The sequence below is a fragment of the Pipra filicauda genome, unplaced genomic scaffold (genome assembly GCF_003945595.2).
Source record: "Pipra filicauda isolate LSUMZ 115617 unplaced genomic scaffold, ASM394559v2 scaffold160_size1671714_pilon, whole genome shotgun sequence".
Classification (NCBI taxonomy): domain Eukaryota; kingdom Metazoa; phylum Chordata; class Aves; order Passeriformes; family Pipridae; genus Pipra; species Pipra filicauda.
The window spans coordinates 301,581-327,667 of record NW_024104107.1 but is presented as its reverse complement, the minus strand read 5'-3'; the positions used below and the strand labels follow the sequence as shown (position 1 = coordinate 327,667).

The 26,087-nt window shown below is 39.2% G+C and overlaps 1 protein-coding gene across 3 annotated transcripts in view; it reads right to left on the bottom strand.

Moving 5' to 3' along the window:
• The window catches only part of TBL1X (transducin beta like 1 X-linked), a 198,715-nt gene that overhangs the window by 103,124 nt on the left and 69,504 nt on the right, over window positions 1-26,087 (bottom strand). The window contains exon 3 of one of the 3 annotated variants that reach the window (XM_039379237.1): window positions 20,209-20,318. The exons of the other annotated variants lie outside the window; for them this stretch is intronic. The gene's annotated coding sequence lies outside the window, so the exon portion shown is untranslated. The remainder of the gene's footprint in view (window positions 1-20,208; window positions 20,319-26,087) is intronic. 3 annotated transcript variants of the gene reach the window in all.

The window sequence follows — 26,087 nt, the reverse complement described above, 5'->3', positions numbered from 1 at the left end:
TACTGTGTTTGCGCGCGCGCGCATGTGTGTGAGTGTGTGTGTGTGTGAGATGCCTAGGAAATCTCCTGTGTTATCTGTGTAACATTTTACCTTCCACTAGACAAATATATTTTTAAACAGTGTGGAATCAAAACAACATTCTCAGCATTCAAGACATTCTGTCATCACTGCCCATTTGTTGCCCTCTGGGTTTCTCTCAGCTGGCAAATTTCCCATTTAAGGAGTTATCAGATTCATCTGCTTAGACAAGGCTGCAAAATAGAATGAAAAGCTGGATTATTCTAGAGAACTTATATTTTTCTTTCAGGGCAGAAAATCCAGTGCATGAGAGCTGAACATTAACAGCAAATGGAACCAATCTCTCAGAGTTCACAATTCTATCTCACTATAGTCTGTGAAATCTAATTTGGATTAAGATGCCACAGCATTTATTTTACATTCATACTTTATTTCTTTAAATATGTTTAGTGCCACATATTATGTTAACCTGTTTTGAAGCCTTAAATATTATGTTAATATATGAAATTTATTTTTAAACTGTAGTTCTAGTAAGCCTCTAGTGCATCCTGCTGCTTCTACACAATTTATCATAAAGAATTACCAATTGCTTTGTTACCATTTTCCCTACAGCACATTTTTTGCAGAGTGAAAGTGTTAAAAAAAGGGGGGAAAAATAGAAAAAAAGAATAAATCACCAGTTTTCCACAGCAAGATGGTTCGAGATTTACTTAAGTGATGGAGTAGCTTTCATGACAGAGGTTGTACTGCAAAACCATGTTTGTGTTTCTGGGCCTGCTGGCTGCAGTGCTAAGATTTCTGTAGGGATATGTCATGGTTCCTAGAACACTAAAACTCCACACAAGCCTTTTGTATCAAAGTGTGGAACACTAGTTTCTCCCCCTAGGTAGAAAGAAAACTGTGGTAAGGTCTGGAAAAACATCTCAACAGCAACCTTCCTTACTGAGCAGACAAAGAAGGTTTCGTTCTCTTGCCACAAATGAGTGAACTAACAAAAATTCCATCAAATTCAGGAAAGGGTTTCATGTGCATGTGTATGTGCACCGAGTTAAGCAGAAGATGAACACAAGAGAAATGTTAAGTGATTTTAAAGTGATTAACATAACAGCAAACTCATTACTGAGCCAGACCTACTTTATGGAGACTACTGCCTTCCAGTATTGAAACTAAACCACTATCTTATGATGTTCACTGAAGTAAAAGTCTATTTCAAGGTGTTATATTATTTTAGCACGGTGATTAATCAATTTCTTTTTAGAGCATCCTCTGAGAGCTTAAAAATTCATGATTCACTTTATTAGCATTCTGTACAGCTTTCCATATGCTTTGAGTGGTATGATTAAATTTATCTGTGGTTGCTAATGGTCGCAATATGGAAAACGAAGTATGAAAGTCACCATTCCACATACACCCGTTGATGTCCTTAAAACCCACCCTGAGTTCCAAACAAAGAGGATTGCATGTGACAAATCCTTTCTTTTAATTCTCACAAGCTAGCCTGAATACACTATTTGTGCAAAAGGCAGACAGGATGGACTTGTGAAGGAATACTGCAAATGGAACAAATAAAATAGTGCACTATATATGTCACATTTTAAGGCTGGAAATTAGTTCCATAAAGTCATTTTCATCACTAAATTGAAAGATTTTCTGCTAGGTTTGAAGGGTCTCAACACTGTTGTATTTATTTAGACTGCATGTTCTAGTAGTCCAGGCTTGTCATCAAAAGATAGTAAGAACTACACTTTGCCATTCTGGGCATAAAGTATTAAAAATTTATCAAAGAAATCAAAGCACCTTTCTAGTAAGATTGAATCCATCATCCATAGAAAATGCCCATACAGACCTACAAATACATTTTAGGTTTACTGAATGTAGCAAGATATAATAGCGTACAGTCTCATTAAAGAGCCAACAGATAAATACTGAGCCATCCAAAATGACAGTTCTTTCTAAAACCTGATGTCATGCATGCAGTAAGAGTAGGATATTCTATAACATAATAAAAACTGATATGAGCAGAGCAATGTATCAAGGTATTTATCATTAAGTAATACTATTATAAGGCTCTAGCAACATAAACCATGGTTGATCCCCAAGTAATTTCTCTGTTGTGTGCATTGCAATATATAATCTGGAAGAATGAAGTTCTTCATTACACAGAAGTTAAATGATCTTCTTTTTTCTCCTGTATTTCTTTTTGTGAGCTGCTGAGCTATTCAAAATTATGTAACTAAAGGGTGTTTTCACAGGGAAAGAGTATCTTTGTTCCAAAGGAGGCACTGGTGTAACTTTTCAGAAATATCACATTAAAAATAAACCACCACAAAAATTGCATTGTATTGACTCTGGGACCCTAAAAATGCACTCCAGACTGTCACTACCATTAAAGGTAATGAGTATGTTTTAATTCACTGGTGATGACTTTTTGGGTACAGGCATCCCTCCACCAATGCATTTCACTTTCTCCCCCTGAAAAGGGGGCTCAAATATTATCATCACATGACAATGTAGACCCACCACAGGGCTAAAGAAGGGTCACTTTATTAGGAGTCTGCTGACAGATCCAAACATTCTGCAACATTCTTTAAAGCAGAAGCATGCCATTAATTTCCATACGTATTACCTTCTATGAAAGATAAGTGACTCAACATTGGGAAGGGCTTTACAAGGCTAATATTTCATCTCTGTCCAATACTTTTTTGGTTTGTGATGTGTCTGCCTATTATGAGACTAACTTATTCCAAAGAATAAATTAAGCAGCAAGACATGACAAGCAGGGCATTTGTATCCAATTTGTTTACAACCTGAGGCATGCTACAACAGCTCGAGGCCAAAGGCTGAGTAACCTTAAACATTCAATAAATGCAATAATAATCAAACTGAATGCACAGCATTGGGAGACTTATTTCTATTATAACATCAGATTTATATATAGGACCAAGCACAACTGTGCATTTAGTGACTGTTACTAAATAAATGATATTGTTGAGAAACTTTTTCTAACCATTGTTCTGAAAACGCTATCCAATACAAGTGAAATGTAGAGGTTTATATACATTGTTCTACAACCAGACAATGCTTGTGAAATGACAGAATTACACCCTGGACTGTAGGTCCAGTATCAGTTTAAAAATATCCATGCAGACATGTATAAATATTAAAGGACTAAACAGCATAGGACAGGACACATAACCAGCCACTCTAGAGTAGCAACCAGCCTGCGCTATCCTGTTCATGTACCAATTAATTAAGGTCTAGCTGTGGAAGAAACAAAGAATTAATTTAAAATAATTTATTTTTTTCTAACAGCACTACCTCATCTCATTCTGAAGAGACTGTGCACAGACATAGGCTGTGCTATCGGAAGACTATTTACTTCACTGCTCCAGCTTTAATGAGTAAAACAATGACATTATTTAGGTTCATGATCCATTCTCCAGTCACAGTAAAGTTCATCTCTTAAATAAACAGTGTTGCAAGCTGCCTTTAATTTGTACTCAGCATATCGACAATTGATTTTTCTCATAAAGTCACTCCCTTTCCGCTCTGCCTTGTGACTGTATGGTCTGATTTATCCCTGGTGTGGAGAGCTGCCTTCTATGCACATTCCCAAAAACCTCCAAAAAATTAACACAATTGTGGATAAAAGATGTGAAGATCTACTCATGAGGTGGAAAGACCGGGCAGCAAACTGTTTCACAAGAAAGCACAGCACCTGTTTCCTTCTGACATCTTCATTTTGCTCTGGTGAGTCTTAATCTGTAAGGAGGACTATTTTTAAAAATGAAGATAGGAATAATCATTTTAAAAACTGAGAACTAGCTGCTGGATTCTCTTTTCCTATCTTTTCTACCATACTCCATCCCAAACAAGGGAAAAAAAAATCGATCCGTAATTGAAAACAGAATATGAACAGACATAAATAAAGCCCAAACCCTTTAAACATCATCACAGTGGTGTTTTTTGTGTTCACTGGCAAATCACAGAAATGAATGATATCACATCCAAGCTCTTGGATGTTAGAAACATACTGCTCTGGGACAGGCTACCATTGCTCCCAATCCTGCACTAAAACATGCTAGCAAAAGTCCAAACAAGGCTATTGATACCTTCTGATTTAAGAAATCATATTCTATTAGGCTGTTTCTTACAGTTCAGTCCAGACAAAATGTAACTTACAATCTCATACTAAAAGACAGCATTTGTGTTCCAATTTACATGTGTTATGAAAATTCTGCATAATATACATGATATTTAAAGTTATTTAAAATACATATTTAAAATTAAAAGACCATAAAACCAGACTGACTACATCAGGTTAAACATCCACTTAGCCAGTGTTTCTTCTTCAACCACGACAAAAGTAGATACTTAATGAAGAATGTACGAACAAAGCACAGACACAGTGGTATTCTCCCAGCCTCCAACAGCCTACAGCTCTGGGACCTCCTCATGGTTCCAGTACTGAGACACACCAGGACATGCTTTAGTGGAACATTAATGCGTAATAATGCTGTATATTTGTGGCAGGTTTCATTGGAATGTTATGGGACAAAATAGCTAAAATCACAGTTAGGTATCTCAACTCTGTTAGTTGAATACTATGGTGTCCTTAATTTTTCTATGTCCTGTTCTAAGTATGAAAAAGATTCTAGCATTCAGCTCCTTCCTTTGAACCAGACAAATGTGTAAATACTTCCACAATAAATTTGCACACTGAAGCTACCCATGAGAACTGAGGATTTTCATGCACATGTATGCAGCAACCATGAAATCTTCACATACATGGAGAGGTGATAGACCCATAAACAAATAACCAGAAAAGCGCTCTTGCATGTCTTCCTTTTTGAAAATCTTGAGGAACATTGTATCCCTGGTAAAATGGTGTTCTTTTTATGTGAATATAATTACTTGGCATTGTGCCTAAGAACATACCAAAAGTATGGAGTGATCTTGATGACAATCCCATCAGTGACACATTCTCCAAGCGTTCAGTGTTTAGACTTCTATGAACTTCCTCCAAGCCAGGAAGGAGGACAGAATTACTGGGCTATTACTGAACAATTCTTATATTTTGGAGATTTAGTACCAGTGTCTTATGTTACAGCTGGTGCTGCTGCACTGTCTTCCACTTTATTCCAGCTGAATAATTAAATACCCTTTAGTCCTTCTGACAGTCCTAGACTCAGCATGGCTGTTAATCAATATCACATAAAAGGGAATTAGGCTTAGGCAACTGTTGCACAAGGCAGGATGGACAAGGCAAGATGGAAAGAGATCTCCTCTTTCAATCAGAAACTTGATTTTCTGTATTTTACAACACGCCTTACAAAATGTGCACACAGACTTGTCAATACATGAGATATGTACAGATGTGTGGGGGAATGAAAATTAACCTCAGAGATTTGTTCCATCATAATGGCAGCCAACAGTCACTTCTCTTTCCATTCTTTTATAAATTCCCTGTCTTCACATGTTTCTGGGATTGAAAAAAAAACCCCTCAGCACCAACATTAAATTTAAAGTATTAAGTTTATAGGAAAATGTGACTGCATGAGACCATTTCTGAAAATATTACCATATGACTGCAAAAGAGAAATATAAACAAAAGACATTTAGTAATTATTATCTGAATTCTGCTCAGTGCAAAATATATAGGAAGACTTATGTTTCCAAAGGTTAGGGGAATTTTTCTAGAATCTCTAAAAACTGCCCACAAGTTATGTATTTTTTTCATTATTTTCTTGTCCTGCAATGACTCCATAGGCTATTAAGAGCAACCCCAGGCTAAGAGTACCAACAAATTGAAAGATTCACATGAAGGGGTGTAAATTTTCCCCATGCTGTCCTGCCATCATGCTTGATGCTCAGATCTACAGAGAGAAAAGGTGACACGGTTCCCAAGTCTCTTCAACAACTCGTCCTTTCTGATGAAATACTCCAGTATTGCATTTAGAAACACCTCAAACTTCCTACCAGGAACAAGACATTAACTGAAAAGCCAAACAAGTGAATTTCAGGTAGTTACATAAATAAATTAACAGTGCTAATGACACCATCAAGCCACTGACATAGCGGTGGAAGAGTTCATGTACACTTCACATTCTTCTGTTGTGGGTGGCCTCTGGTATTTCTTGTTTAAAGACCTGTGTATTTATAAAACACACCAATTCAACTTCAATCCATGCACATCATAACAACAGCAACTCTAAGTAATGAGGAATAATCAGCAACTAAAATGGAAACGACAAAGTAACAGATTATTCTCAATATTATATTTTCTGAAGCATTTAGCTGAAATTCAGTTTTGCAAAAAACCCAAAACAGTATTTTCCCTCCTTCCTAGTGGTAACATAAAAAGAATCTGCATGTTTTATATCTAATTTATTACTTATTTCAATTTTCTGGTCTCACCAAGATTTGCTTCAAGCTTTAGGAAGTGTGCTTCCACTAGCACCTCCCTCAAAACGATCCAGAAAACATATTCCATACAGGACACTGTCCACACTCAAGGATCACAGAAAGAACAACAAAGCAACTTCAAACCAACCTGGGCTTTTTTAGTTTCTTCAGTCCCTTTCCTGGAACTGCTCAGCCTCAGGGAAGGCTGGCCAGCCTCTGGCTCCCAGAGGAAGGAATAGCGGTGCCAGAGCTACGCTGCTGAATCGCCCGTGGCAGGCACGTGCAGAAGGGACAGGGCACCCCAGGCGTGAAAGGAGCCAAGGCAGAAGGGATGGCCATGGCTGTAGCTCTAAGCCCAGTCTAACCTCCTTCTGAAGGGGGGCAAACGGGGCCTTGCTGCTCTTATCTCCCCATCCCAGAGCTTGCCCACTTCAATTCAGCCAACACCCTATATGTTTTGTGGATCTTAGCCAAAAAGATTCTGGAGCTACACAACCATTTATTTCTGGGTTGGTGGGGTTTTTTTGAGCTTCTCAGTACACAATGATTACTCTACATTGAAATACAATCTTTACATCAACTCAATACTGCAATTTGCTTACCATGAAGTTGTGTTACACACATACCTATGGAATCATGTGTGCTAACTTACATTTCCTCTTTTTACACACCATTCAGCTAGAAAATAATGAATGACCCCTTCTTATAGATCAGGTCATATTCTTTTAAAACTGGAAATTAAACTTCAATTAAAATGAAGGAAAAAATATCCATGTTTTAAACACAATAGGATCTTTTGAAACAGTGCTTTACCAGTTAATAAAGGTTTATGTAAGACATGCATGACATTAAATAAAACAGTTTTGCATTTTGAACCAATTCAATACATACAAGAGAAATTAACTGAATACTTCTGGTCCCTATGTCCTCCAAGATTTCAAAACTAACAGATCTCATGCTCTCTTTCTTGGTTTTCTAATTAAGTAACTCATTGGGAGAAAGTAGGTGCTTTCCTAATTAGTAATCTCCCAAGCAGTTTCTCATCTTTAAGCTGTTCGCTAAATTGATAAGCAGAAATTAAGAAAAGCCCTTCCCCTGCTGGAAAGGCTACAGTTGCCAAAAGTGGGTTTACTACATTGGCCAGATCCAGATCCAGAATTAGTCTTCTCACAATTGAGTCAATGACTTCCTCTAAAATTCCAGTAGCAAATACTGTCTGACTATTTTTTTCATTAGATCAATGCAAATAATAATTCGGGAGTTAGTAGCTCCCAATTTCCATAGGACTTATAGGTTGTGATTTTGTATTTCATATTAAATTGCAAAAAAAAAAATCTGTTCTGTTTCTAGTGAACATTCAAATATTTTCTTTTTAAGATATTCATGTTGACATGTGATTCAGCAGAATCTTCTCCTGATGCAGCAATTGTCTGTGGTGGAAGTAGTGTGTCAGGCAGTACTGCTAGACTTGCAGAACGATGATTAAAAAGCATGTCTTAAAAAATGAAAGTGGTGAGCACAACTATAAAGAAAACATCCAGAGAAATCCAAGCAAAAGACTAAAGACAAAGATACAGAAATAAATGCATAGCTCAGTTCCCAAATTAGTTTACAGTGCCAAACTGATCTCCCCTTCTGTAGGGTCACAGCCAAGTGTCATTCCATTTGTAATCTAAACTGAAGCCAAAAATAAATATATACAGAAGTAATATTTGAAGAGCACAAGTATATATATAATTGATTTTCTATGAAGACTTTAGGAGATGTCTAAATCCAAAGTAATTTTTAGAAACTATGTTTAACAGAAATACCAATTCTTGCTAAATACTGGATTTCCCCTAACTGCCTTTATTTAACCTAACTGACCATAATGTCTAACAATTTAGCTCAGTTTACAAAGATTTCCATCAAAACAGACTGTCAGACAGACCAGTCTGTTAAATGGAAATCTTTGCCTCTCCAGACAAGTTTTCCTCTGACACTTTTCTCTTTTCTGTATCACAAAGGCCCCGCCTGGGATGAAAAACCGCATGAGATGAACCTTCCTTTAATTAGCGTAGATTGCTATACCATGAATCAACAAATACATTACACCAGTCCCATCACTAGAGTTATCTTGGTCTTGACGGTCTATTCGTTTGCTTCCAGATTACACTACAATTTAACTGCCTTAATCCCCCATATGCCACTCACCTTCTTATTTTGCTGGGTGCCAATTCTTCACACTAAAAGGCAGTCTGCAGTACACGTATGGAATTTTTTTTAATTATGTCTCCAACTTACCAGCTGTCAAACTCTACTTGACATTTACAATGTCTGCAGAGTAACCTGTATCTATTCCAGTTTTTTCCACTATGAACTACCCCTGCTTTCTTTATAAATTCACTTGCTTTGTATACTCTTCATATAAATGTTATCCTTTTTTTGTTTACATCTATATTATGACTGAATATGAAATTAGAAATAGAAAAACAGTACATTCTTTATGATGAGGATGAATTGCATAATATGTACTGAACAATTCCTCTTCACTTTGGCAGGCAGAATGCATATTCCTTTATTCTGTTCAGGCATTCAACCACCACTTTGGACTTTGGGAAAAAAAAGCTAAACTAAGTTTTCAGTGAAGATTTGCTTCAGACCTCCACTATAAAGTAAAAGCTATATCAAGCAACAAACAGCCAGCTTAAATCCCAAATGTTTTCATGTTTTGCATTTAAGCTTGGATGATAACTTTGCTCTTTTCCATTATTGCAGTTCTCAACAATGAGCAGCCTCAAGAGAAGAAAATAGTTTCTCAGTCTGAAAATCATATGGAAAAGATCAGTTGTCCTAAAAAAAGTTATAAATGTCTGGACAAACTTTTCCCAGATTTTCCTTCTTCAGTTATTTAATGAACATATGGTTATTTATAATGCGAGTTACACTTGTAGTATTTCAAAAATTAGTCATAAACATGCCTAGAGCTACTCAGCTCCTCCCTACTGACCTTGCTCAATACACTCGAGCATTGTTTGCTTTGGCATGTCTTTGACAGTGAATCCCTGTTCTTCAGTGTCTTCTCTCTGTGCTTTAAAATTCACCTTAGCTTTCTTCTCTTAGCAAGTACCTTATAACAGGTTATTTTAATTTCAGAAAGCTCATAACATCAGATATCAATTATGACAAATAAAAGCCTTGGCCAGCAGGCATAGGTGATTAAAAATACATATAAAATGAATGCAAGCTCAGCTACATTTTAAACTAAGTATTTAAGGGACAGGAAGGAGTAATCATTTAGGTTAGTGAAACGTAGCAGAAGCTAATAGCTGTGTCAATGTCTTTTTGACAAGTACAATATAGACATGTGTCCAAGTGAGGCTCCTCTCCAAGTCAGGAGACAGGCGCTTCTGGAGCATGATACACCTCATCAGTGAGACTCTGCCCCGGAAGGAGAGGCCCTTTGCTGGGAGCACCTAAGCCTGGGTCAGGGATGGCTCCAAGGTAGACAGACACTTCTGTTACCTGACATCTGTGTAACCCATGAAATTAGGTGAGATGATCTGACCCAAAAGAAGCTATGTTAAAAGTAATGGGAATACAGCTAAGAGACTAGAAATACAGTCTTCTACTTTTCATTCTCATGAATGTATGTACATGTGTGCATGTTTGTTTTTGTTCTTTTTTCCAAAGAAAAAGAGTTAGGCAACATCACCCTGAAAATCCAAATTAATCTTCTTCCGTGTTTATGCTGTTTAACTGTCTGTGGGGTTTAATGTAACTTTTCATGTAAATATATCAATTTGTTCAAAATTTCTTCCTACTTAATAGAGGTTTAATTCTATTCAGTGTATCACTTAATAAATGGTAATCCTTTGCAATCAACACAAACTGCAGATGTAAAATGTCCATCAGAAGATGGAAGGGCTTTTTACTCAACATCTAGCATTTCCTCAAGTACTCTCATATACTGTTTTTTCTACTTTTGAATTCAATTCTATTGTGAAGAATCCAAGAGAAACCACTAACTGAAACATCAATGTTGCATATAGCCATGGCTTCAAATGAAAAAGAAACTGCTCATTTCTCATATTTCTTTTTAAAGTCTATGGAATTACTTTTTGTTTTAAATGTTCACCGTTAATTGCATTTTACACCTCACTTGGGGATTCCACGGAGCTCTGTCCTTGACTCTCTTATGCTCCACACACAAGGGAAATCTCACTCAAAACTGATTTTAATTATCACCTATGAATAGATACTCTGTGCTCCAGACTTGCCTCTTCTACGCTGTCAACCAGAATCCTTATCCATTTCTGATGTGATTATTCTCCAGAATAATTTTGAACACTCAGTACTCTTTCTCCCTTTCCTCTGCAGCCCTTCTTGCTAGACTACTACTAATCTTAAGTACAGTCAACATCACAGTCATCTTGTTTGTCACACAGACTTGCAACCCTCAATAACATTACCTTAACCTATACATTTAGAAAAAGTCTCCACACTTATATAAGTAACTTAATTTTTCTATAGAATCACGGCATCATAGAATGGTTTGCGTTGGCAGGGACCTTAAAGATCATCTAGTTTCCAACCTGTGCCATGGGCAAGGACACCTTTCACTAGACCAGGCTGCTCAGGGCCCCATCAAACCCGGCCTTGAACACTTTCAGGCGTGGGGAATCCACAGCTTCTCTGGACAGCATGTTCCAGTGTCTTTATTTTATTATTTTCAAAGTCTTTCACAGCCCTTCTCTAACCTCCTTTATCTTATTTGCATGTTAGTGCCCTTGTCTATTTACTACATTTCCAGCTGGTAATCTGCATGTTATTTTCATGTTTTCTCTTCTATTGGGAAAATGTTTTCTTAAACATCCATCAAGCTACTTCACTAAGGTCCTTCATATTCTTCAGAACTTTAGAAAAGATGAACATTTTCTAAGAAAAACGTTGCTTTGGTAAGAAAACCAAAATGTGCTTTCTAATGAGAAAAAAAATCCCTTCCTAAATTCCATTAGTACTTGGAGATGTTTTATTCCTTCAGGTGTGCCTTTGAAAATGAATGAGAAGAAGGGCTATAGTTAAAGGACTCTGTTCAGACTACCACTGTTATTCCAGATTAACATCCTGGAAATTCATTCTAGACTTAAAAGTCGAACAGACTTACTCTGTTATGGCTAACTAAAGTAATCAAGATTTTCCACATAAAAATTTTTGCCACCACACCTGTTTCAATTCCATCAACATTACAAAGGCAGCCAGTTTGGCTCTACGCTTGGAATTTAGTTAATGATCTAGTTGATGTCTCATCCAGAAAATAATTTAATTTACAATTCTGTCAGCAATTCTGCATGAATAAAAAAGCAGGAGACAGGAATTCAGCACTCTAAAATACAAAGAATGTGAGAATCTGATCCACAGAATAAGAGAAGAACAAATAATCTAGAGTACAGGCTTTGAGTTTTGTAAAATAAAATTCTAAATGTTTAACTTTTTGTACTGTATGCTCATCTGAACACGATTCCTTGCTTGATCATGTTCTTACTGTCTTATTTTACTGTATGTTGTTAAAAAGCAAAACCTGTAATTATATGAGAGTTTTATGTTTTATGGCCCAATGAAACTCTTTGAAATCCTGGTCTCTCGAGCACCTTCACATCCCTCTGAACTGCTGAAATCAGGTGACACCATTGCTGATTATTTCACATTTACTGCAAGAACTCACTACCACCAAGGAAGGAAATTCCAAGGTGTGCTTCAAGAAGCTTTGCAAACAAAAAGCTCTCTTGACAGACGCTTTATGTTTTAAGGTATTTTCCTAAGAAAAGCTACACAGTCTTCAAAGCTTTCTAACTCAGGCAGCTAGGAGCCCTGGGTAGAACTTCTACAAACCCATGGGTGACTTCTCGAGAAAGGCTTTTGATCATGGCCACTGGAAATCCCAGGACAAAAACAACAGCCTGCTCACTTCTTATTCTCAGCTGTTCCATAAAATCAAGATTAGCTAACCAACCCTCCTCCTCAAAAGACAGGGAACTGGGTCACTATTGGAGTTTAATTTAGGTAAACCTCTACAATGCTTTCATCACGTCACAAGGAAAACATCAAATATGTACCATTCTGCAAGCTCTTTTCCCTCACTCTCAAATTTACAGCTTATATAAAAAGAAACCAGATAAAAGGTCTAAGAGCAAAACTCAGACCGATAATACAGTTGAACACAAAATATCCCAAAACCCACAATGGATTAAGCAAACTTTCCTAATGAGGTTACTTAGTTTTCTCTTTCCTCACAGAAGTTAGGGGTCTGTCCCCACCCCCATTCATTCATTTCTCCACATTCAGGCAGAACTGATTAAACACTACGAAGGTGCATTGTTTCTTCCAGTCTTTCCTCATCATATTTCATCATGTAAGGTAAGTGTATAACTCAACTGGTTTATGTCCTCCTAAGACACAGTGGCCAAGATGAAGAAATAAATCCTTTGAGAAGACTGACAATAAACTCAATATTTAGTAAGTGTTGTGGACATTATTAAATACAAAAACATATGACAAGATCATCATATCGTCGTAATTGTGATTTGCTACAGTTTATCAGAAGACTCCTGCATGTGGGCAGGAGCTGTTGGACTGGGGGGAGATTTTGTTTTACAGGCAGTCAGTTATGGGAGATTACACAGTGAGAAGCACTCACACACACAGACACACATCACACACCCTCCTCCAGGCTTTTACACAAATCACTCAGAACTTAAACATATGAAGACACAATAATTTGATGCGGGAACTTCTGCTTTAATTGAAATTAGCCCTTTGTTAATTTAGAAAAGATGATTCCTCACATGTGAGCTTAAACTTTTCTCTTACAACGAAGCTGTTTCTTATTTTCAGCTGAAATAATATTTTATCCTGTAACTTTACTTCAAGAATTTTTTTTCTTCTCCTAAGAAAATGTGTGCCATATTCTCACTTCATGTATAAGAATTTGGGTGGCTTAATTGTAACAGGTTTTAGCAAACGAAAAATCAAAGCTTTTTATGCACTGCAGTGTATTTCATAATATGATATACGACGCACATTGACAAAATAAAAGAAAAATTAACAATTTATATCCTATATGCCAAGTGTTTTCTTAATGGTACTAGAGAAAAGAGAAAAGGAAAATAAAGCCAAGGTTTCAACGTTAAACTATGTATCACAGCCACTGTACAGCAATGGCTGTGGCCATACTGGAAACAGAGAACACCAAGCGCTGATAACATTCCTCCTTTTCCTTCTCTGCCTCCAGCCCCCAGTAAAAGCCGCACACACGTCAGACTCCTTTACTCTGGAAGGACAAGAGCAGAAATGACATCTCCTCAACATATGCCATGAAGCTACTAAGAGAAGACTACCAGTTTGAAATGTGGTTGGTACTTCGTCCTGCTAATTCCTCACTGGTCACTAAAACTTTCTTCAACTGAGGGATGAACACAGGCTAGGAACAGTGCCCAAAACAGTGTCATTTAATCCTGGTACTAATAGACTACAACAGCAGCACTGGTTAACACCTCACAGCCTTTTAGGGCCACATTATTTTGTTTATTTCGATAAAGAAAAGCACATGCGCGCAAGAGGTTCCCCAGATCAGCACCACTTAAAACAACAACAAAACACAGGAAAAACCAAAGACTATAAAAAGACAAACACTGTAACAAAGGACCAATTAGTCTTACCCTTCAACAAAGCAAAAGCTTATCAAATAATAAATGAGTAACCTAATATCTCCTTCTGCCTTAAATCCTTTCCCATTCCTTGCCAATCCCCCCTTCCCTGCAAAACCAGATGGCCCCAGCAATATGCCCTGAAGGTCAACAGATGTACCATGTCTTTGGATGAAAAAAAGGTATATAATGTCTTTATTAATATTTCCAGATGATAAAACTGGAAAACACCAGGTGAAAAAAAGCACAAAAACATCCACAGCAAGAAAACAAAGCAAGCACAGTTACTGTGTTAAAATATTCAGGACACCAATGAAAATAAAGCCAAGTAGTGAACTCTTATTAACGCTATGAATAATAAATAACAAGTGAAAAGAAGATGGTTTAAAAAAAAAGTACTATAAGAAATTACATAAAGAAAGGATACTAGATAACTCTGGGGACTGGTAATGCATATGGCTGCTTATTTGTTATGGCTGTCAGAAGTTGTGAATTTCAAGATTTTCATGCTTTTACAAAATGTGCCCCTGCCTTTTGGCTTCATAGGAAACTGTGTCAGTGGGTGAGTAGATGAACACGCTCATAGGTGAATAAACAGGTGAACAATTTAGCCTGCAGTGGGTTGGCTGAGGCTTCACACTGTTCCAGAAAAGTATGCCTGGAGAGACTCAAATGATTTACAGATTAAGCTACTCCAGATTTTCACTGGTGAATTTGAGGTACAAATCCATGTCTGTGAGTCTTAATGTGAAAACCGAGCGTAGGGACATTATTGTGCTTGATGCTTTTTGTGTTCCGTTACTTCCAGATCAAATTTGTCCAATTTAACAATAAAAACAACTTTTAACTGCCAAATTTATCAGATAGCCAGGCAGATACCTTTCCTCAGATCATCCATGATAAAATATTTTACCCTGCTCCCTGTCACAACTGGGAAGTTGCATGTTCTTTACCTTTTGTGCATGGGTACAGTTGTGATTATCACTGACAGCAATATGATTCCCTAAGTTGGATCCCAAGACAGACCTGCATTTTCAGGCTTAGTAACTGAGGTCTGCAGACACCCTGTAACTTATTACTTGTAGGAAGACAGAGGTGTATTTGTGTAGGTTTTCTAAGCTCATGGCACATAAAAAGGTGCACAGATTAACTTACCACCCTTTTCTCAGCATGAAATAACTTGTTAGCTTAGAGTACCTTGCTCATGCGTCCTTGTACAAGCCTAGAAGATAAGGGGCTAACATGTGTGTCTCAAACACCGACAGTCAGACAGCTGTGGAGCCAACCGAGGATTGTTGGTAATAACACACTGTGAGGAAGAACAGGATGTGGCTGGAGAATGGGACCACACGGAGGTAGAGCAGCCCTTTCCTGGGACAAATGTCCTTGTTCTGGCTCCTGGAGATAAGCACAATGTAGTCCAGGGCAAGCACAGGAATGAGGTCCAGAAGCAGGCATGGACCATAAGGGCGGATCAAGACCACCAAAGACCACTGCAACCCTCGACCCATTTCCAGCAGGGTCTAGAAGAATGGACTGAGAAACATCTCCAGGGCAGGGAAACTGAGCTATAAAAAGGCACCCCAACAAAGCCCAGGCACATGTACCCCCCAGAACCCTGGACATTCCATCAGGTGGATTGATGCTGATACCGGGACTGGTGATCTCTCTCTTCCTTATTTTCTGCCTTTCTTTGTCTTTCCCCCTCTTTAATTCACCTCTCTTTCTTCCCTTTTTCCCTACCCCTTTATCCATACTCACTGCCATGTGCTCATACTAGGAGATCAGGGACAAACTAATACATGACAAGTGTGTAATTTACTAATAAAGCTTTGTAAGCTTTTGCAGATGCTCTGACTTTTGTCAGACCACACTTTTGACCACAAGCATCGAATTGTGCACCCTTCTTGGGTGCTCCCTTCCCCTTAAGGGACAACCACAGTCCTTAGTTTAAAACTCTATGCCCCAGAAAAAAATATGATTCAGTTAAATTTCCTCATGGGTTCAGAACTAACTGAAGTACCAACAAACAAAACCTCTTCCAAGAGCATGCATTAACATAAAGCACCCTGAGTAGCTATATTATAAGAAAAGTGGCCTCTTTTTACTTAAAATAGATATACGCCATCTTCTGAAATGAAATTTTTTATGCTTGTACACAAACAATATAACAAAGCCTATTCCTATCTGAAACTACAACCATATGAACCAAAAAGCCCACAGCTACCTGCTCCTAACAACACAAGGTCCATGTGGATATGCTGCTGGGGCCAAAAGGTGTTAAGAACCTTTAGCCGTGGACAGGTATCAGCCGTGCAAAGTAGCTTCTGCCAAAGCAAATGATGCAGACAGATCGTACTTCACTGGCAAAACAGACAGGCAAGGAGGAATAACATAACCACTCCAGCTTAAACTCTGATGGCCAGAAGGTGTTCACCTTCAGATCTGAGGACCTGTCTCCAGCAGAAAGCCGCTTCTGGCCTAGCAGAGATGCCATGCATACACGTAGAAAGTACTGCTTTGCCATCAAGGACCCACTGTCTTCCCAAACAGCACGAGGTACAATGGAGGCACCCACAGTTTGGCAGACATGGCCTCTTCCAACACTTTCTCTGGCCATAATACTCTTAAAGAGGGTTTACAAGTCCTGGATAGAGTTCTATGTTTCTCTTCCCCTCTCTATGTAAGTCAGAATGCACCCAGTATACCATCACTTCACAGTCCAGCTAACACCCAAGCCAGAGGAGGTATATATCAGACTCAATATACCCTAAAGTAGCACTGCAAATGTATACTATATTTTAAGAAAAACTAGAATAAAGTGCTGAGAAATTAAAATTTCTGAATAACTGTACCCATTTCTATATCCCACCATAAAGACTGAAATCTGTAGAGACTTCACTAGATTTTTTGTGCGAATAAGGAGTAAGCATCATTACATCAGTGGAGCACTACTACAACCTGGGAAAAGCCTGTTACTCATGAAATTGAAAAATAAAGCAGTGTGTATGTCAGTCCAGCAAAGCAAGCTGCTGATTTCTAGGTATGACTGTGTGGAAAGGGAGAAGCTATATGAGAATAAAAGACTGTGAAAGCTGTTCCATTTTTAAAACAGAGAGATTGCAAAATTGTAAACATTTTACAGTGGGTCAGGTTCGGTGCCTAACATCTGCAGCCGAGCATTCACAATGCGTAACAAAAATGTCTGCAGAGATCTCTCCAAAGCAGCTCCACATTATCAGTGCATTGAAATATTTATTCAGCAAGACAGAACATCAATAACATTACCTCGTAAGTTTTCTATTTTTAAAATATTTGGAATTGCACTAGATAGCCTAATGCTCAAACCACTTTGCGGCAACGTTTTCAAAAAAAATAAACAAAAACTCCTAGTCTCATCTGAATTATTTATTCTTCTCTTCAGAATTACAAGCCAGCGAATATCAGTATAAAAAAGCTCAAAGCACCCAATCCAACCAGCTGTTTTCAAGATACAACAGGAGACAGAAAGCCTGAATCAATAATAAAGTATCGTTATTTGTATTTAACTGCTGCCTAGGAATGCTAATCATGAATCTTATATGCAAGATTATATTAAAATCTAGAAGAATCCAGATGAAAAAAGAGACAAAATTATCCTTGTCCCTAGAAGGTATAATTTAAAATAAAGAGACGCATAAAGAGGTAAAGGGATATATGTATTCTGGTAGATGAAAAGCAGAACAAAACAATGAATTTGTCTCCAGGCCACACTGCAGAGGACACACTCATACTAGCTTGAGTACTGCAAGACATGCTGCATTCCATAATTTTTCCTGTAGTAAAGTATGAGTGGCCCAGGTAAAGCATCACCCTGGAAAAGCTGCACTGTTTTGCTAACCATGCTAAACTTGGGCTTCTATACAAAACCCCACACTGTGCAGTGCTGTTACAGCCAATAAACAAACACTGCTCAGCATTTTCAATGGAATAATTTGTTCTTCTTTGTTGTAAAGTGGATACCTCCTAGAGTCACCTGACCAGCCTGTTGCACTCTGCCCAAATTCATGTTGTCACAGACCTCGTGGGACCCATCCAAAACAAGGGACATAAAGGAAGCAGGCAGTCGGGTAACAAGCCTGCTCCAAAAAGCGCTGCAGTGGAGCCTTGCTCACAGGGAAGGAGCAGCTCTGCCAGCTTCCATGCTGGCACAGCAGTATGAAACAGGTATGCTTTCCAAAGGGCTTTTCAAAACAAAACCTGCAGTTGTCTTACCAGTTTCATTTTCAGACTCCTCCACTCCAGTTGTTAAAAAAGAAACAACAACAGCAGAAGAATAAATGTGAAGTAAACTGTAGTATCTCCTACAAATAGTACTCCTCTTATTCCTTTGGTACACACACAATTTGACTTTATTTTTCTTTTAAAAAGCATTTTTTCCCCAACGAACAAAAAAAGGTTATCTGGACAGCTCTAAAAAATACAAAGAAAAGATAGGGAGAGTTTGATTCACAAGAACACCTCTTCGATATTGGTACAGCCGTGGGGTGAAGTGTTTTCCCCGGGCTTGCAGTGACACTGAAGCAGCACAGCTGACCTCTGGAAGAGGGGAACAGCTACAGGGGCACTCTCATGTTTCCACCTGACATGCAGTGCAGTTTTCACAGAAACAGAGGTGTTCTAGCACAGGTCTCATGGTGCTATGTTCAACCAAGAAAAAAGGTGCCCCAACCCTGGCAGTGTTCAAAGCCAGGTTAGATAAGGCCTTGAGGAACCTGGTCTAGCAGGAGGTGTCCCTACCCATAGCGGGGGGCGTGGGTTGGGACCAGATGATCTTTAAAGTCCATTCCAACCCCTTAACATTCTATGATTCTATGAAAACGCCTCTCTCTCTACAGCTCTTCATTACGAAATGCAGCAAGTACACTATCTTTCGCCTTTAACTCTGATTTGGACTATGTAAATTGTGATTATGTTCAAAAACAACATCGGTCTTGCAGAAAAGGCTTATTGCACTACTGTGTTAAAGGGATGACAGGAAAGAACAGGAAAAAACTATTCAAGGGCATACAAGAAACCTACGTACATCAGTGCCATACTGATATTTGCTAGTAGTTACCTGAAAACAATGCTTTTGGAACACTGCTTGGAAGCTGGTAGGAAAGCCCACAGTTAAACGCAATATGCCTGGCTCTGACTGGGATTTTTGGTTGGTTGGGTTTTTTCCTACTCTTTTTTTCTCTCCCTTATTACCATAAACATATGCAGATGGTTAAGAGCCTGGCTGTTAAGAGCTCTGGTAGTTTCAGCCCGAAGAGTCCCCAGGCAGGACCTACCAGGCAGAATGGGTTACATGATCCCAGAGCCATTGCTTCCACAGGCGCACACAGGTTAGACTGCATTTGCTTGAGCAGTTGACAACAGATTAAGCCCAGCAGATGAATACAACAGATAACTATCACATCTTAAACCAGCACAGCTAAATCTACCAGTTTATGAGACAGTAGTTTATGTTAAAGGCCCAAATGCCAAAGGAGCTAGAAGTCCTTTTAAAAGACTTTCCAGAATATTCCAAGTAAGTGACTTTCTTGCTCCCTTAAGAATTTATAATTCCTTATGCCACTTCTGCCTTTTCCAACAGGATTCTGAGAGAACGAATTCATTAAAACATCGAGATCATTTGAAGAATAGAAGGAAACAAACTTGTGAAAAGCTAGAACAATTTGATAAAAATTGTTATTATCCCACTTAATGATGGGATAACGCATTTGAACAGCAGAGAATTTTGTGGTGGGTTATTCAGGTGGAATTGTTTTGTGCAGATCATTTCTCTATTAAGATTAAAACCTTCTCGGCCTAGACATCCTTCAATGTTAAGAGTTGTATGCATTTCTATTTCACATCACATAATGTCTGCTTATAATGCAATGCTATGTCACTCAAATGGTGATAAAATGAATAAAGTCATTTTTAGAAGCACTAAATACTTAAGAAAACAAGACTTCATTATTATAATCGCTAAAAAGTAAGGGATTACAACACCTTGGAAGACAAATTTCAAGCTTAAAGTCTCACCTTGCATATACGTGCATTTATATACGTATACAGGGAGTACCCCTACCTGAGAAGGGTTCCCTTGGAGCACTGGTGAGGGTTTGGAATGTCTCCCTTCCACCCCTCCTCCCACCTTGCTGAATGGCAAACCTGCAAGGACTGAAGCGAGGCAGCTACCTGGAAAGAAAAAGGATCCTTCATAGTGTATTTATAAATGTTAAATGGCCTGGGAAACTGCTAAGAGATTTCTCATGCTCGGATCCTCATTTTCTCCTGCGTGGCCATCCCTGGGACACGGCTGGAAAACAAGGCAGCCATTTTCTCATAAGCTGTTACATTCAGCAAACCAGATTGAAGTGCTTGATAAGCTGCTGTTCTCTTCCGTGCCTGCAGCGATCGGAGGGGAAAAACAACCCATCACCCACAAACAGGTACAACCACAGCCATCTCTACTGTGAGCCAGGGCAGGCAGTGCAGATGGGGCTGGGCAAGGAAGGGAGGGAGGGACTGATGGGGAGGCCTCCATGTGAACATCCATATTCCTGGGCAGCGCTACCCTTCATCTGTGCAAAACCTCACAGACATGTGACATAACGCTGCTTCCTCACGGTTTTGTGTTTCCACGAATAAACTGCCACTGTGAGAAAATGCTTTTGCAGAACCTGTGTGTCCAAGATACTGCCCTGTGCGGAAAATGCCTCCAAACCTTGTGGTCCGTATGGGCAGACAGTGATTTTAATTGTGTTCGGCACAGGTACACATGCACCTGTATGCCCACACATACCTGATGCAGTTTTCATAGGCAACATGGCTGTAAGTAACTTCTCTTACATGTAAGTAACCTCTCTGAAATAATTTTTTAAGGGACCAGACTGTCAAAACCACTGAGCACCCCAATGCTGTACAGTATACAAATCTGGATATTCGAGATTGGTAATAGCTTGAGAATAGAGAGGTCTGTCCTTAGATGTAAAGCAAGAAGTCATGGCACTTAGATTTACCTCTGTCTTCTGTTATAATCCACTTTCTTGTCAGTTTTGTAAACCTCCCTATTTTGTAGCAGTGTTTCGAAACTGGGCAGCAAGAAGTCCTGGGCGCAGAGATACCTTTTCAGTTTCAGCAAAACGTGTTCAGACTTAGCTATGCTCAAAGCCTCTGGAGGAAAAAAAATTCCCACTCAGCTTTTGTCAACAGAGACTACTAAAACCCATTTGCTGAAGTCCCCCACTACCCTGTGCATGCTGCCCTGGCTCTTTGCTTCAACACAAAGTCAGGCTCCAGCCAGACCCCAGTGGGCAGGCTGCCCTGCCAGCTCACCCAGCCAGGCCCACAGGAAGTTCAGTAAGTGAACTCCCATTTGGCCACTTCTGATAGCTTCTGTTTGGCCGGCAGGAGAGTGCTGCACTGAGCTCCTTCTCCATGTGGACAGAGGCTGCACAAACAGAAGGTGATTTCCTGAAGCCATCAAAGTCCCCATGCCTCCGGCTCAGTTCAACCCACAGAGGGTCTGGCAGACCTGCCTGGCTTGGCTCTGCTGGCACGTTTAATTCATTACATCCAACTCGGACATCTCTTTTCAGTGGCTGGTCCGCAAGAGATAGCAGTACAATCCTGTTACCTAAGGTAATCATTTAGGTCAGCTTTAAGCAATTTAGTCATGGAGTGCCAATGGTCAGGAATCCCAAAACTAGGACTGCTGCCAATACCATGTGTTTTTAGCACTACACCTACGAAGTTTCCTTTCTCTACAGAAAACAGTAGAACAGCCAAAAAGGTGATACACAAATGAAAATGCTATTAAGACCATAGAAAACCTAAATATGAGAAAAGCATACCTGAGCTGTCGAAATCTAAGGCATCATCTCTCCTTTGCTTTTTCCAGCCAGAAGCACAATTTTGCTCTGAGCTCTCCCTTCCTGTCACCTGCCTCCCCTGACCATAGGCAGCTCCCACCACCACCCACTGCTGCTTCCATGCTGGGCAAACAGCAGCAGCTGAAATCAGGCAACACTACAAGATATTTCTTGCCCCAATCAGTACCTGCTCCAGCTCTTGAGCACAAGAATTAAGTTTGCCCCTGCAACCTTTGCACTTCCACTTTCACACATGCTTGCTAAGGCTGTTAAATCAAAATGGTACCCCAACATATCATTCCTAATGCTGCAAACTCTGTAACTGTTTCCCAAAATTACTGCATGACACCAGAGGTGACTCTGGCCAGCTTTGTAGAACCTCAGTAAGACAGGAATAAACAGAAGTAGAGCACCAGTACTTCAAACATGTGATGCCCTCATCAGCTGCCAAAACTACTGAAACATAGCCCTGTTCTACATGATTAGCTAGTGAAGAACACTTTTGTTCTATGGCCATTTATTTTTACTGGGTAAAGTAACAAGTCTTGTTTTTCTGCCAAGTATACACGCACCAAGGCATTTTTTAGTATCTTTTATTTTGAAATGCAGGATAGCATAAGTTTAAGAGTAGAAAGTCTCCTCACTCCACTAAAATTCAAAGTATGTAAAACCACAGCTCTATTAATCATGCCATCTGTGCTAGAAATGCCTTTTTTTTTTTGCCATAAGACTGTTATATCATTTGCAGGTGATAACGTCTAAAAATATATCACAGAAGACATATGTAAAAACAGACTACTCATTTTCTTGATCAAGACAGTAAGGAGAAATGAACCCATGCTGATCTAGCTCATGCCTCTTGGTACTGGAGGTTTTCTCACTAGACCTGTGACCCTCAAGCTGAAACATCATTTTCATACCATCAAACTAGATAAAATGGCTTGATCTCTTCCAGGAAGGAAGGAGTTCAGCAGTAGACTGAAGAGTCAGACAAGCACGATATGGCTAGAAGGGACAGGAAGACAAAAGCGAGGGCTGAACCACCTCTCACAGCAGCAGCAAGAATTACGTTGGCTCAGCTGTGTTGTCTAATCAAGTATTCTAAATCAATTAAGACTGAAGCCAATTTGTACACATGAATCTTTGTATTTATAAATGAACCTAAATATTCCACAGTAATATTCCATATGGTTTATTTCCTGTAGTACATGGACAGAAACCAAGGGCTGGCCGAGCTCATTAGCCATGAAAACATGCTAGTTCATAAGGCAAGCTTTTGTCCAGCAGTACAAAAAATGAGCAGTGAATGGATGAAGCCCTTCCCACCCTAAAAAGCAATGGTCTCCCATGCAGGAATGTCGGTTAATGTTAGTTATCAGTAAACATGGTCTCTCAGATGTTTGGAATTGTCACCAGTTTGTAAGTAATTCTCATACATCTTCCCAGAATACTTTATATATCACAGATTTTAAAGAAAACAGAAAGTCGCTTCTTCTGCCTGTAGAGTATTTTCCTAGGTTTTTGTTTGGGCAGTGATGTTGGAGCAGAGGCAGGGTGGCTGCAGACCCCCACAGAGGTAGTTCTCCACCGATGCCACCCTCAGCTCTCCATACAAACAGCTGAGTTGCTCATCATTCAGTGGCCTGGGACAGCGATTTACAGCCATCCTAGGCAGATCAGCTCTAGCAATGGTTGGCTTTAAAAAGGTGCACAGCAAAGTAAAGCATTTCAGCAGTGACTCAGCCCTGTGTATTAAGAGCCAGCCTAAGCTTATTTAAGAGCCTACTGTTGCCATGTGTCAGGGCTGGATCAGACTATTGAGCTAACTGGACGCTCCCCTCACATTTTTCAGCATGACAACAGAGCTGCCAGTACTCTGGGAGCAGAAGCACAGGTCAAGCAGAAGGGGAAGGAGGGCAGGACAGGCCCTTTGGAGCCACTGCTTTTGAATCGGCTCGGGTCAGCTGCAAAGAGTTGGATTCCCTTGGTCCACAGGAGGAAGTGGAAGCTGAGAGGCTGATGAAGTTGCGAAGAATTGGGCCCCACGTAAATCTTTATACCCGTCATGCAATGGAACACAAAACAGTGCTTAGAAGAATCTTGTACACTCATGTAAAATACCTGTGTGCAGAAATGAAGAGTATCGTACCCCAGTGCATGGCTTTTGGTCATACTGGAAAGCGCAGGGAGGTGAAAAATAGAAAAAGTCACCATAATCTGATTAGCTGTGTAATAAAGACTAAACTGGGAGATCAATGAGGGAAACTATAAGGAGGGTTTTTTTCAGCACAGTATGCTGGAGAAAAAATGGGAAATCTGGTGGAAATCTAATGGGATAAAGTAACAGATGGTAGGTAGAGACTTAAGGGACATGGAATATGTTTAAAGATGATACTGGCTAACAGTATGATTAAGAGTACATGCAATATCACAGTGCACTGCACTGAACTAAAATGTAAGTATTAAGGCCATAAAACCCTTAATATTCTAGGTTAGATTTACATACTTTTATAGACACCTACAAGACAAATAGGAAGAACGCTTACAAGAAGGATCTATATAACACAAGTATCTGGGCTACTTAGGGGAAGGCTCCTGTCCCTGTCTTGAGAAATGTGGCAAATACATGTCTACAAATATGATACAGGACAAGCAGTTAAATTAATCAGCAAAGATATAACAATAAATAATCGAGTCAATATACAGAAAAGAACAAGTACAAACTACCATCATCTGAGTGACCTGAAGTCTACCTGACAGTACATCATTCCACCAGGCCTATAAGGACTCTCAGGAAAAAAGCAGATCAAACCCTATCCACTTTTTCAATCACAGATACACCAGCAACTTCCAGCAAAATCTTTCACATAACCCACTGTTCTTCCAGCTGGTACACGTGCAGGAGGAGGAATTGTGGTCTAAAAGATGAAAACACAAGCAGGTCAAGTCAAGATGGCCACTCATGCTCAGGCAACGCTTTCAATGTTCTCTTAGGTACCATCAAATTTGCTACAGCAGTCTCACGAACTATGGTGGTCCCATGCCTTCCAAATATTTGCCAACAATTAAATAATATCTATAAACAATACAGTCCAGCTGTAGAACTGCTTATTTCTCCATAAAATAAACATTACATATATAAACTCCAGATATACTCAGATAGATGGATACATACATACAATAGAGAGAGTGTTAAACGGAGTAGATGTAAACAAATTATATAAAAAAAGATATAAACCAATGCTGCATTATTATAACCAAGTTATTTATGTAGATTTATTTTAAAATATGTCTGATTGCATTCATAGCACTGATGAAGAGAATAGTAATGTACTAAATACCATTAAACACTTAAACTAAAATTCCTCCTTGATCGTCCCTTCACAACCACTTTGATTTTACTTTGCCACCCAGGACAAGAATAACCACATGACCTGAAGGTCAGAAAATTCCTCCTCTGTTATGAGAGCAAACTAAACAATTTTCAGAAGGAGAGTCCTCTCCCATGCACAATCCTGCTTTCAGCTCTCCCACGTCCGACTGGCACTAATTTAAATTAGAGGACTGGTAGCTTTAGCACTTCAGCTGATATCAATTACCATTAGATCAGGCAAAGCACTCCCTGAAGTAATTAGGAACTAAGCTGCTTATGGAAATAGTGCAAAAACCTCACTAGAAATTAAACAGAAGCCGGTACACAGCAGAGACATAACCAGCCGCCTTGTAAGAAAAAGAGATTTAAATGGGCAGCTGCATTTTGCATCAGCAGAATTACAACCATTTCTGTGTATGGTTTTAAGGTGCATAGAGAGGTCACTGCTTGGGTCACTTCCACAGCTTGGGTTACTGCAAAGCCAACAGATAATGACTACGTAAAGGAAGCAATTGGGCACTGTTTTAAGGCACTGGCCTGCCTTAAAACAGCTGAGGAAAACCAGAATGATGCAGCTTCAGAGCAAGCATCATCCTCTGATTAATTCACAGCTAGCTTATGAAAACTTCCCAGTGTTTTTACAATCATAAAATCTAATAAACCAAGCCCCAAAACACAGACTTTTTTTTTTAATCCCAGTCCAGGAAAATGCTGAGAGGT